General features: G+C 39.3%; 1 protein-coding gene across 4 annotated transcripts in view; it reads left to right on the top strand.

Annotated features, from left to right (window-relative positions):
- The window catches only part of PAPSS2 (3'-phosphoadenosine 5'-phosphosulfate synthase 2), a 78,779-nt gene that overhangs the window by 29,424 nt on the left and 37,014 nt on the right, over window positions 1–12,341 (top strand). The gene's annotated exons all lie outside the window — the stretch shown is intronic.

Here is a 12,341-nt window from a genome sequence, read left to right as displayed (position 1 = left end):
GTCTTTCACCATTGTACCCACAGCTTCTAGCACAGTCTTTGGCATATAGTTAGTGCTCAATGAATATTTTTTGAAAAAATTAATCAAAGGAATAAAAGAAATCTAGAATATGATGAATTTATGACATGTGTAACCTAGGTAGGAACACAAGCTCACATATATAACAAGCTAATGTGACTGATGCTATCTTATTTTGGATTTTATCTAGTTAATTTACTTACTAGACTAGCTCATTTATGTAAAGGATCCAGATTCTGAATATGTGAAAGTTTACTCCCACTTTGAAAAGAAGTGATAACCGAACAGGAGGTTGAACAACAGTCTTATAAATTTAATGCAGTCTTCTTAATTACCTATTTAAAACCGCCCTACTGGACATATTGCTACCTATCTTCTTTCACATACACTTTTGTTCTAATGTTCTAATCAAATAAGTCATGTATCTGTAATACATTTATTTCTGACAGGATTGAATTTGATCAAGAGGAAAACGAATGTGTACTACTAGTCAGGTATAACATTGAGCCATACTATAAAGTAAAAATTATTGATCTGTATTGTTTCTCCAAGGAATTTATAACTCTTTATAACACTTTCATTTATAATAGCACTAAATAAAAAAGTTGATTAATGTAATATTTTTCTAGTGTAAAAATTAGGCATATGGAAATTCTTATTGTTCATTGTTAGTTTCACTATTTTGCAAAATATAATGATATAACACACAAGAAAATTTAATCATAAATTCAGATCTCAGGACTGTAAGGACCTTAAGTATATTATTTATAATTGAAGCTATATATTCTCTCCTCTTTTTTTTTTTTTTAATATTTATTTATTTGTTTATTTAGCTGTGCCGGGTCTTAGTTGGGGCATGTGGGATCTTCACTGTGGCATGCAGGCTCCTTTAGCTATGGCATGTGGGCTCCTTTAGTTGCAGCATGCAGGATCTAGCCCCTGACCAGAGATCAAACCCGGGCCCCCTGCATTGGGAGTATGGAGTCTTACCCACTGGACCACCAGAGAAGTCCCTTCTCTCTCTTCTTCAGAAGAAAAACCTGAAGAACTATAGAAATTTGCAAGGAACAAAAACCCAACCACTCTTATTTATTCAGACTTCCTTGTGAGACTGACTGAAACAACCCTCTATTTTTCTCACTTGCTTGAAGTTGTACTCAATTGAATTATACATTCAACCTTACCAGTTGTGTCCAAGCAGTAGTATAACCAGAAAAAGTTGGAGTTCCAATTGAAAGAAAAGACTGATAAATTTAACTATATTAAAAAAAAAAGTATGGCAAGCAACACCATAAGTAAAGTTATAAATAACACCATTCACAAAGTCAAAGTACAAAGAGCCAGTGGAAAGATTTCCTAATATATAAAGAGTTCCTATAAATCAATGAGAAAAAGACCAACAATGCAATAGAAAAATGGGGAAAGGGTACAAATGAGAGTTTGAAAAATAAATAAAGGAAATACAAACAGTCCTAAACATAACAAAAGGTGTACAACATCACTCATAATAACAGAAATTCAAACTAAAATCATATTGAAATACCATTTTTATCTATCAAATTGGAAGAAATCCAGAAGTCTTGATAATGTACTCTGTGGCAATGCCATCGGGAACCTGGAACTCCCATGTATTGCTGGTGAAAGTATAGATTGGTATAATCTGTAGAGAGTGATTTGATTATATGGATCAATATCACAAATGCCCATACTGATTGACCTAGTAATCTCACTTCTAAGAATTACTCTCATAGACATATATTCACAAGTGAGAAATCAAGTTAATTCATTGTTGCATTGTTTGTAGTGGTACAAAGTTGGAAGCCTTTGAAATTTCTATTAAAAGGGAGCTAGTTAAATAAATTATGGTATATCCATACAATGGAACAATGTGCAGGCATAAAATGCATAAGAAAACCCTCTGTATCGATGTGGAAAGATCTGCCAACATAGATCTGAAGCAACAAGGTGTGTAATAGTGTGGAAAGAAGGGTTAAACAAATAGTATATACATGTTTTAAAATTTACTTCTATTTGTATAAAGAAACTGACAGGATATACAAGAAACTAATAAAAGTGCTTACACATTTTCAGAGGTAGGGAGGGTGGAGATGGGGCAAATGGGTAATGGGCGTGAAAGCAAGACTCTTCTGTATACCTTTTTGTATATATATATTTAAAGTTTGTGAGTCATATAGATATTACTTACTTAACAACTAAATAATAAAAAAGAGAATGGCATTGCATCGGCCCAGAAGCAAGAGACAGCTTAAACTCTGTGGGGAACTTCAGGGATTCAGACTGACACCTGTGTGTAGAGTATGAAAATGGAGAGTGTGAGCGATGAGAGGAAAAGACGCAGGAGGTGCCACGGAGGAGGCCTGATCACTGAACTGTGTCAGAGCTAGCAGGTGGGAAGGAGTCAAACCAGAGGCGCAAAGGTGATTTCTAAGTCTTAGAATGAACAAACTCCCTGCAGAGGAGGGAGCGCAGGAATGGATCCGGGGAAGGGCCCAGGTGATTTCTAGGAGCCAGATCTAAGTAGAAAGGGATGGAGGTCAGGAATATATGTAATGAGATAAGCAAGACGCACATTTTTCTAGAGCCCAGACTGTATCCTCTGGGGTGTGGGGTGGGGAAGGCTTCTTCTAGGCAGCATTTATGCATTCTCATGCTTTGCCAGCCAGCCCCAAACACATCTTTACCAAGAAGCCATGGTAACTTCCGACAACTTATTTGCCCCCTGTGGTCTTATTTCTAAACTGTGCTTTTAAGATCCCCAAAGATTGCTCGACTTGGAATAAGAAAACTTGGATCTGAGACGCTGAGTGACCAGCTGTTATGACCTTGGGTAAAACACTTTGAAACTCGCATTTTTGAACCTCAGTTTTGCCGTCTGTGAAATAGACATGAGGAGACAAGCCATAGTCTGCTGTTTTGTGAAGCTCAGGTGCAGCTTTAGAAACTCTAAGGTTTCTGTGACAGGTAAGGGACTGATCACTGGCACTATTTTTGTCTATGCTTCAGTCAATAGACACAACTGCACATTCTGCACCTAGATAAGATGGCCATGCACGGTTTGCTCTGTGCTGAGTTCGAAATAGCAGGGCATGAGGAGGTTTCACAGCTGGAAAGTGAAGGAGAATGTCCTGGAGTTTTGAGGGAAATCATATTTCTTTCTACACTACATGTTTCAGGGAAGACTGAACAGAGGGAAGCACTGGGGCAGTCTTCATAATTTTAACTATCATCATCCACTTTATTATTATTATAATTATTTTACTAGTAAGTGAACTATTTTAATTATCATTAATAACAACTATTTGTCTCCTTTTAGCTAACATTTAGTGAGGGCTTAACTACTGGCCAGACCCTGTGCTGTTTTATGTACATTTTCTTATTTAATCCTCATACGACTTCACTAAGGCAGAAAATGTTATGAAAACCATTCTACAAAAGAAGGAATGGAGTGGTTAAGTAATTTGCTCAAGGGCACGCAGCTGGCACCAGAAGAACCAGGATGCCCTACCAGTCACTCTGACGTGGAGCCCATGTTAACCTTTATGCCATTCTGCTTCTTTAAGGGAATATACATCCAGTTGAGGGTGGGAGCAAGAGCGTCTGTCTTTCTGCACTGTGAGTTTTATTCATATTGTTAAATTCGTCGGACAATACTAACAGGTTTGGCTGCCTCCAAATCTGTAACTCAGCCAAGATTTTGAAAAAATGTTTGACATTCTTATCACCCAATCCTACCACCTGGGCAGCCATGTTCTTCCAAGACTATCTCAGCCCCTGGCCCTCTACCTCTGCCCATGATACACATTTGAATAACGAATCAAATTTTGTGAACTATCATGGGAATGAAAAATTAGTTTGCGTAAAAATACTTAACATTCATTCAGTAAATTCTAAACTCCTATGATATTCTAGGTACATGGATTCCACGACAAATGTGGGTAGAGCAGACTAGCAAATTCCCAATCTGGTGAAGTAGACAGACATGTCAGTAAATACAATAGTCCCTCCTTATCCGCTGTTTCACTTTCCGCAGTTTCAGTTTCCCGAGTTGAACCATAGTGTGAAAATATTACATGGAAAATTCCAGAAATAAACAAGTTACAAGTTTTAAACTGTGCACTGTCCTGAGTAACATGGTAAAATCTTCCACTGTCCCGCTCCATCCCATCCAGGATGTGAATCATTCCTTTGTCCAGCATGTCGGTGCAGTGTAAGCTACCTGCCCATTAATATAGGAAAACACATAGTATGTATAGGGTTCAGTACTATCTGCTGTTTCAGGCATCCACTGGCGGTCTTGGAATGTATTCCCTGCAAATCAGGGGGGACTACTGTGACCATAATTAACATAAGTTCTCTAGTATCGTTAGTGTCTCCTAGATTTGCCTGAGCATTAAAATCACCTGAGGCACTTTTGAAACAAAACTACAGGTTCTTGGGCCCTACCCCAGACCAAATGAATCAGAATCTCTTGGGGAGAGTCCTGGGAATCTGTGTTTTTCACAAACACCCTCTCAGAGTCTTACATCAGAGTCTTAAGTAATTTTGGGAAAGGAACTATTAGTAGAAACAGGATACTATGGTGTCAGAGGAAGAAGCTAAGTCTGTCTGTGGGTGGGGAGATTAGCCAAAGGCTCACAGCAATGTTTACGCCACACATTCATGAGTGAGTAAGAGACAAGTCGAAAGAAGGGCACTCCAAGCAAGGAGAATGTGGGTGAAAGCCCAGAAGAACGGCGTGGGGGGGACTTGTTCTGGACTGGTGCATGGGGTTTGTGTGACTGGTTCATGGAGTTCAAGGCCACAAAGGGCAGTAGGTAAAGCTGAAAAAGGAGGTCATGGCGCCAAATTGAGGTCTCTGGACTTTACCATAGAAGCCAAAGGATTTTAAGCAAGAATTTTACTCTGGTGGCAAAGGAGAGAATAGCTTGAGAGAGATGAGGAGTCCAGTTTGAAGGCTGTCAGGGAGGTTCTCGTGAGTGATTAGCTAACAACAGTGAGATGATTTGAGAGGTATTTCTTAGCTAAAATTGACAGGACTCAGTGATAGATTGATTTTTCTTTTAATGAGGGAGGGGGCAGTAGGATGTCTCCTAGCTTAAATAATAGATAGACATGTGGACCATTACAAATGATGAGGAATATGGGAAAAGGAGTAAGGGGTGATGACAAGAAAATGAATTCTTGTTGATGCTGAGTTTCAGTGGTTCTGGGTGACTATACCTGCTAGGCATTTAAATATTGATATTTGAAGATAGAGATTTTGCAGTCCATAGCATATTGATAGTAGACAAAGCCTTGGGAACAGGTGAGAGTCACTCAGGGATGTATAGGGGAAGGGTGGAAGGGTGCTGGAGAAGAACCCTGATACCTAAAGGGATGTGGAGGAATGTGTGAAGGAGCCCATGGAGGAGAGGTGAGAAGGCAGAAAAGCACAGGGATAGAATAACATCTTGGAAGCTAAGGAAAGAGGGAGTTTTCCAGAAAAAAGTGGTCAGTGGGATCAAATGGAAGGGAGACATTGTTTTACGGATTCTTGGCTGCTCACTTTCTGCTCCCAGTGCCTTGATTTGGCAACTCTAGTACAGATTCTACATGAATCTCCAATCCAAGGACTGCGTATGTAACTGACTGGGTATTTTGTATAGCTTAAATTCTTAAGAGAATCTCATTGATTCAGCCCATGCATTGGTTCCACTTGGGTCCATCCATTACAAGCAGCGATGTCTGGGGAGAGTAGTTGGGGAGGTTGAGTCTGTAGCTGTGGCCAGGCAGACTCACTAAGTAGAGTATGCAGGGGAAAGAGATCAAGTCAGATAAACACTGAAGATCTTGTCAGGGACGATCATTACAGTGACTACTGATTAGGCGCTGTTTTAAACACTTTACATGCAGTAATTTGATCTGTTTGAACCTACTGCTGGTCATAGAAGTCATATTGCAATGGATTAGAGTCCTTTACTCCTAATAATGACAGTGAGTCTTGAGAAAGGCATTAATCTGGTTCTTACACAATTGCCCTTTGTTTTGTGCTTCTTTACAGAGGCAGAAGCCTTCTCTGGGTCCACTCTTTTTTTTTTTTTTTAATTGAAGTATAGTTGATTTACAATGTGTTAGTTTCAGGGGTACAGCAAAGTGATTTATATATATATATATTATATATATATTATATATATATATAATATATATATTCTTTTTTCAGATTCTTTTCCCATATAGGTGAGTATACTTCCCTGTGCTATAAGTAGGTCTTTGTTTCTGGGTCCACGCTTAATGATCAAATGGAAGACTGCCTTCTGATCTTATTTCCTTTTCCTGAGTTCTCTTAATTGAATCATGAAAATATTACACATAAAAAGAAGTCTTTGAGCTGGGCAGATATGACCACACGAGCATTCTATGAGTCGGTTTACTCCAGAGCTTGATGGGTTTAAGTGACCTCTCTTATCCTTAGGAATCTGCCTCACTGTGAACCAAGAATATAGGCAATGTAGCAGATGAATTTTTAATCTGATTTTTTTTGAACAGAGAGTAAACAATGTTTTCATGTAACAGCTTTTTGATGTAAACTTTTCAGAATGGTGATTTCAGGCCATTTCAAGCTGATGGGCTCTTTTAGTTCACAATAGTATACATTTTAGTTGCCTGTCTCTGGATTGTTTATGTTATATTTGTGAAGGAAAAACCAGTGAAATAATCCATGTGAGGATGTGCTCACAGACGATGTGGTTCATTTAACTTATTCAAGCAATGCATTAAATAAGTGTCCAGTTCTGTATTCTATTGGATTTAAGTGTTAATGACTTAGATTTCAGCACTAACTGAAATATGTTAGGTCCCATCAGCTTAATTGATTCTCAAAGAATATGGGAAACTCACCAGAACTATAATCACAAATTGTTATACACAGTTCCTTGATGCAAATTTCAAAGAATATTTTACAAATGCATTTGTGAATGGGAGTTCTGTTTATTATAAGGTTTGGACTGCTTTGGCTGTTTTCTGTAGTGATGGCTGTGAGAAGACTTAGGACATGGCAGGTCTCACTTTAAGAAGGGGGTAACCTTCTGCAGGATACAAAATTAATGCACAGAAATCTCTGGCATTTCTATACACTAATGATGAAAAATCAGAAAGAGAAATTAAGGAAACAATCCCATTTACCATCACAACAAAAAGAATAAAATACCTAGGAATAAACCTGCCTAAGGAAGCGAAAGACTTGTACTCAGAAAACTATAAAACACAGATGAAAGAAATCAAAGATGACATAAACAGATGGAGAAATATACCATGTTCTTGGATTGGAAGACTCAATACTGTGAAAATGACTGTACTACCCAAAGCAATCTACAGATTCAATGCAATCCCTATCGAACTACCAATGGCATTCTTCACAGAATTAGAACAAAAAAATCTTACAATTCGTATGGAAACACAAAAGACACCAAATAGCCAAAGCAATCTTGAGAAAGAAAAACAGAGTTGGAGGAATCAGGCTCCCGGACTTCAGACTATACTACAAAGCTACAGTAATGAAGACAGTACAGTACTGGCACAAAAACAGAAATGTAGATCAATGGTACAGGATTGAATGCCCAGAGATAAACCCATGCACATATGGTCACCTAATTTATGACAAAGGAGGCAAGAACATACAGTGGAGAAAAGACAGCCTCTTCAATAAGTGGTGCTAGGAAAACTGGACAGCTACATGTAAAAGAATGAAATTAAAACACTACATAACACCATACACAAAAATAAACTCCAAATGGATTAAAGACCTAAATTAAGACCAGCCACTATAAAACTCTTAGAGGAAAACTTAGGAAAAACACTCTTTGACATAAACCACAGCAAGATCTTTTTTGACCCACCTCCTAGAGTAATGGAAATAAAAACAAAAATAAACAAATGGGACTTAGTTAAACTTAAAAGCTTTTGCACAGCAAAGGAAACCATAAACAAGACAAAAAGACAACCTTCAGAATGGGAGAAAATATTTGCAAATAAAACAACAGACAAAGGATTAATCTCCAAAATATACAAACAGCTCATGGAGCTCAATATCAAAAAAACAAACAATCCAATTAAAAAATGGGCGGAAGACCTAAATAGGCATTTCACCAAGGAAGACATACAGATGGCCAAGAGGCCCATGAAAAGATGCTCAACATCACTAATTATTAGAGAAATGCAGATCAAAACCACAATGAGGTATCACCTCACACCAGTCAGAATGGCCATTGTCAAAAAATCTAGAAACAATGAATGCTGGAAAGGGTGTGGAGAAAAGGGAACCCTCCTGCAATGTTGGTGGGAATATAAATTGATACAACCACTATGGAAAACAGTATGGAGGTTCCTTTAAAAACTAAAAATAGAACTACCATATGACCCAGCTATCCCACTACTGGGCATATACCCTGAGAAAACCATAATTCAAAAAGAGTCATGTACCACAATGTTCATTGCAGCACTATTTACAATAGCCAGGACATGGAACCAACCTAAATGTCCATCGACAGATGAATGGATAAAGAAGATGTGGCACATATATGCAATGGAATATTACTCAGCCATAAAAGGGAATGAAATTGAGTTATTTGTAGTGAGGTGGAGGGACCTAGAGTCTGTCATACAGAGTGAAGTAAGTCAGAAAGAGAAAAACAAATACGGTATGCTAATGCATATATATGGAATCTAAAAAAAAAAATGGTACTGATGAACCTAGTTGCAGGGCAGGAATAAAGATGTAGACATAGAGAATTGACTTGAGGATACAGAGTGGGAGGGGGAAGCTGGGATGAAATGAGAGTAGCATCGACATATATACACTACCAAATGTAAAATAGTTAGCTAGTGGGAAGCAGCGGCATAGCGCAGGGAGATCAGCTCAGTGCTTTGCGATGACCTAGAGGGGTGGGATAGGGAGGGTGGGAGGGAGGCTCAAGAGGGAGGGGATGTGGGGACATATGTATGCATATGGCTGATTCACTTTGGTGTACAACAGAAACTAACACAGTATCTTGAAGCAATTATACTCCAGTAAAAATCTATTAAAAAAAAAAAAAGAAGGGGGTAATCTTCTTAGCCATAAAGGTGGCTGTAACCACAGTTTAGAATATGTCATTTTATTGAGTAGTGATACTAAAGCATATGTGCTGATGAGGACCCGAGTTTGTTTAAGGATATCCACATCTGTCAATCAGCCAGCAAAATATTTATTAAACTTCTATTGTTCATTCAACAAGTATTTACTGAATACTTAATGAAGTCCAGCTACGTCACATTTGCTTCCTCTTTTTAATCCTTGGAGCAGTTAACAAGAATTATAATCCCACAATTTTGGGAGACTTAGAGAGGTTAGGCTTAACTCATTCAAGCTTTTAGTGGAGCCAGAAGTTGAATTGACTCTAAACTGTCCAGCCTCAAAATCTATATTATTTTCTCTTAGCTGGGCCCTGTTGGGAAATCAAAGCTGTATAAGCTACAGCCCCCACCATGTAGGGTTGACAGTGAAGTCTAAAATACAAGTCTCTAAGTCTATAAAACATTAGATATAAGTCTAAAATATCCAGGATCTAATGGGGACAGGAGTTTAGCAGAGAGGCATCAAGGAAGGTGATTTGAACCCACAGGGTTTGTGCTGCTTGTTTTTTTTGGCCACACCATGCAGCTTCCAGGATCTCAGTTCCCTGACCTGGGGTTGAACCCGGGCCATGGCAATGAAAGCCCAGGATCCTAACCAACAGGCCACCAGGAAACACCCTGTGCTGCTTGAAGAACAGGCAGTGTGTGGTTAGGTGGAGGGTATGAAGAGATTCTTCCAGATAGGATGGGCCGAATGAGAAAAGGTGCAAAGCCAGAATGAGCTGTGTTCAAAACCTCCTGCTTGGAATAGAAGTTCTGCAGTGTAGAGTAGAAAATGTTATCGAAAAGGTCGCTGGAGCCTGCAAATGAAGGGCCTTAAATTCCAATCTAAGAATTAGGACTTTATTCTGTGTGAGGACTTCATTCAATGCGGAGCCATTGAAAGTTTTGAACATAAAAGTAACATGATTAAAGGGTGTTTTAGAAAATTCGTCTGCTTGTCAGTTGGAAGAGGAAGTGAGAGAACTAAAGATTATTAAAGGGGTTCTGAGCCAAGGGAAGGATGTGATGGATGCTTTACAACCTTAGGGAGACCAGGACGAGCAAGATTCACGGGGGAGGGGCTTTCCTGGAGGCACAGTGGTTGAGAATCTGCCTGCCAATGCAGGGGACACGGGTTCGAGCCCTGGTCTGGGAAGATCCCACGTGCCACAGAGCAACTAGGCCCGTGAGCCACAACTACTGAGCCTGCGCGTCTGGAGCCTGTGCTCCGCAACAAGAGAGGCCGTGACAGTGAGAGGCACGCACATCGCGATGAAGAGTGGCCCCCGCTCGCCGCAGCTGGAGAAAGCCCTCGCACAGAAACGAAGACCCAACACAGCCATAAATAAATAAATAAATAGATAGATAGATAGATAAATAAATAAATAAATAAATAAATAAAATTAAAAAATTAAAAAAAAATAAAAAAAAGATTCACGGGGAACTGTGCTGAGGAATAACGTTCAAAAAGCCGGGCCAAGCCACGGGGATAGTTATTCATGACAGAGGAGGGCAGTCCAGCCAAGAGGAGACTCCAAATTATGGTCAAGAAGACAAGCAAAGGTCAGAGCTGGAGAAGGCGTTCATAGCATCCGGAGGTCTGAGGAGTGAAATGTGATTGTATATGAGAAGCAAGCCAGGAGGACCTGGAGCTAGCTCTGTTGGAGAGGGTGACACAGATGAGGCCACTGGTTCTGGACTAAGACTGAAGACCATCTGGAGGCCTGCTCACCACATAATGTGGAAATAGGCCTGAGCACTAAAGTGGAAGTCATGGTAAGGGTCTAAGTCAGGGTGTTAACAGTGGAAACTGGAAGAAAGATCCTTCTATGAGAGATACTGTGAAGAAAAACAGGACCTGTAGGTGGATGATACATAACTAGAGAGGAATGAGAGCAGGGGCTCCTGTAAGCCCACAGAGTCATTTCAAGAACAAGTCATGTTCCAGAGATTAACTTGGAAATGAGTTATGCAGGCCTTGGAAAAGCTTCATCAAGAACCTTTCTCCATCAGGAAATGTTTTTTTAAAACTGTCAGTCTTAACGTGCCAGGAATATTGCTACCCCCAGTATAACCATGGAATCTAAACTGCCCCTGTCCTCACTCACCATCTTTCCACCTGCTTCTCAGTGCAGGTGTGAGCTGTCCCCAGCCAAATCGCTGAAGGAGGCTTTTGGGTCCAGGTGTGAAGATTTGTGAGCATCTGTGGGTGTGTGAACCCCTCTCCTGGAGGTCCTGAGAAGGAACTCCACACACATAACACCCCCAACTTCCAGCCACATATTTCTCCATCCTGGGTCCACTCTAGGACAGTATGCAATTTCCGGATTCTTTGGTCCAAAAATAGTAACTCTTTTACCCTGCAATAAACTTCATCTAATCGCTTCTCTTCCACTTTTCCTGCTTCTGAAGCAAAAAAACATAGCCATTTTGAGGGGTTTTTTTTCTCCCCTAAGGAGTTTCAGATCTCCTTTTTCCTCCTCCTTTTTTATGTTATTTACTCACATCCCCCCATATGGAAGATTAAGGGGTGCATGTGTCATAACAGGAGGTTTGGGGATATAAGGAGGGCTGAAAGAGGCTGAAAGAGAATTAATTCACCTCCATTTTGGAGGGACAAAAGGGGCTCAGAAGAGGGCACTGTAGGTTTCATCAGTTTCTTCTAAAACCAAAATCTTTCTTTCTTGTAATATTTTAGAATGTCGCCATAAACAATGTGGGTATGTCACAACTTATCTATGTATTTCACTCTTATCAATGTCTTACCTATTTATCTTTCTGTCCTTCCTCTTTACTCCATGGTGTGCTTATAAAAGGATTTCTCAAATAACTCCAAGTAATTTTAATCCTTAAATTAGAAGTAAAATAATAGAGTCAGTGATTTTAAGAAATGTGATCAGGAAGGATAAAGAATCCAGCAGCGCAGAAGCCAAGGTGATTTATAGTGTTTTGTTTATTGCCAAATCTTGTAAAAATGCACTCTTTTAAAAAATAGACTTTATTTTTTAGAACAGTTTTAGATTTATGGAAAAAATTGAGAAGATGATACAGAATTCCCATATATCCTGCACTTAGGTTACACTGTTACTAACTTTAATGTGGCACATTTGTTACAATTAAGGAACTGAAGACACATTATCATTAACTGAAGTCCATACTTTTTTCAGATT

The sequence above is a fragment of the Balaenoptera physalus genome (genome assembly GCF_965194825.1).
Source record: "Balaenoptera physalus genome assembly, chromosome: 14".
NCBI lineage: Eukaryota > Metazoa > Chordata > Mammalia > Artiodactyla > Balaenopteridae > Balaenoptera > Balaenoptera physalus.
This window is presented reverse-complemented; position numbering and strand designations above follow the sequence as displayed.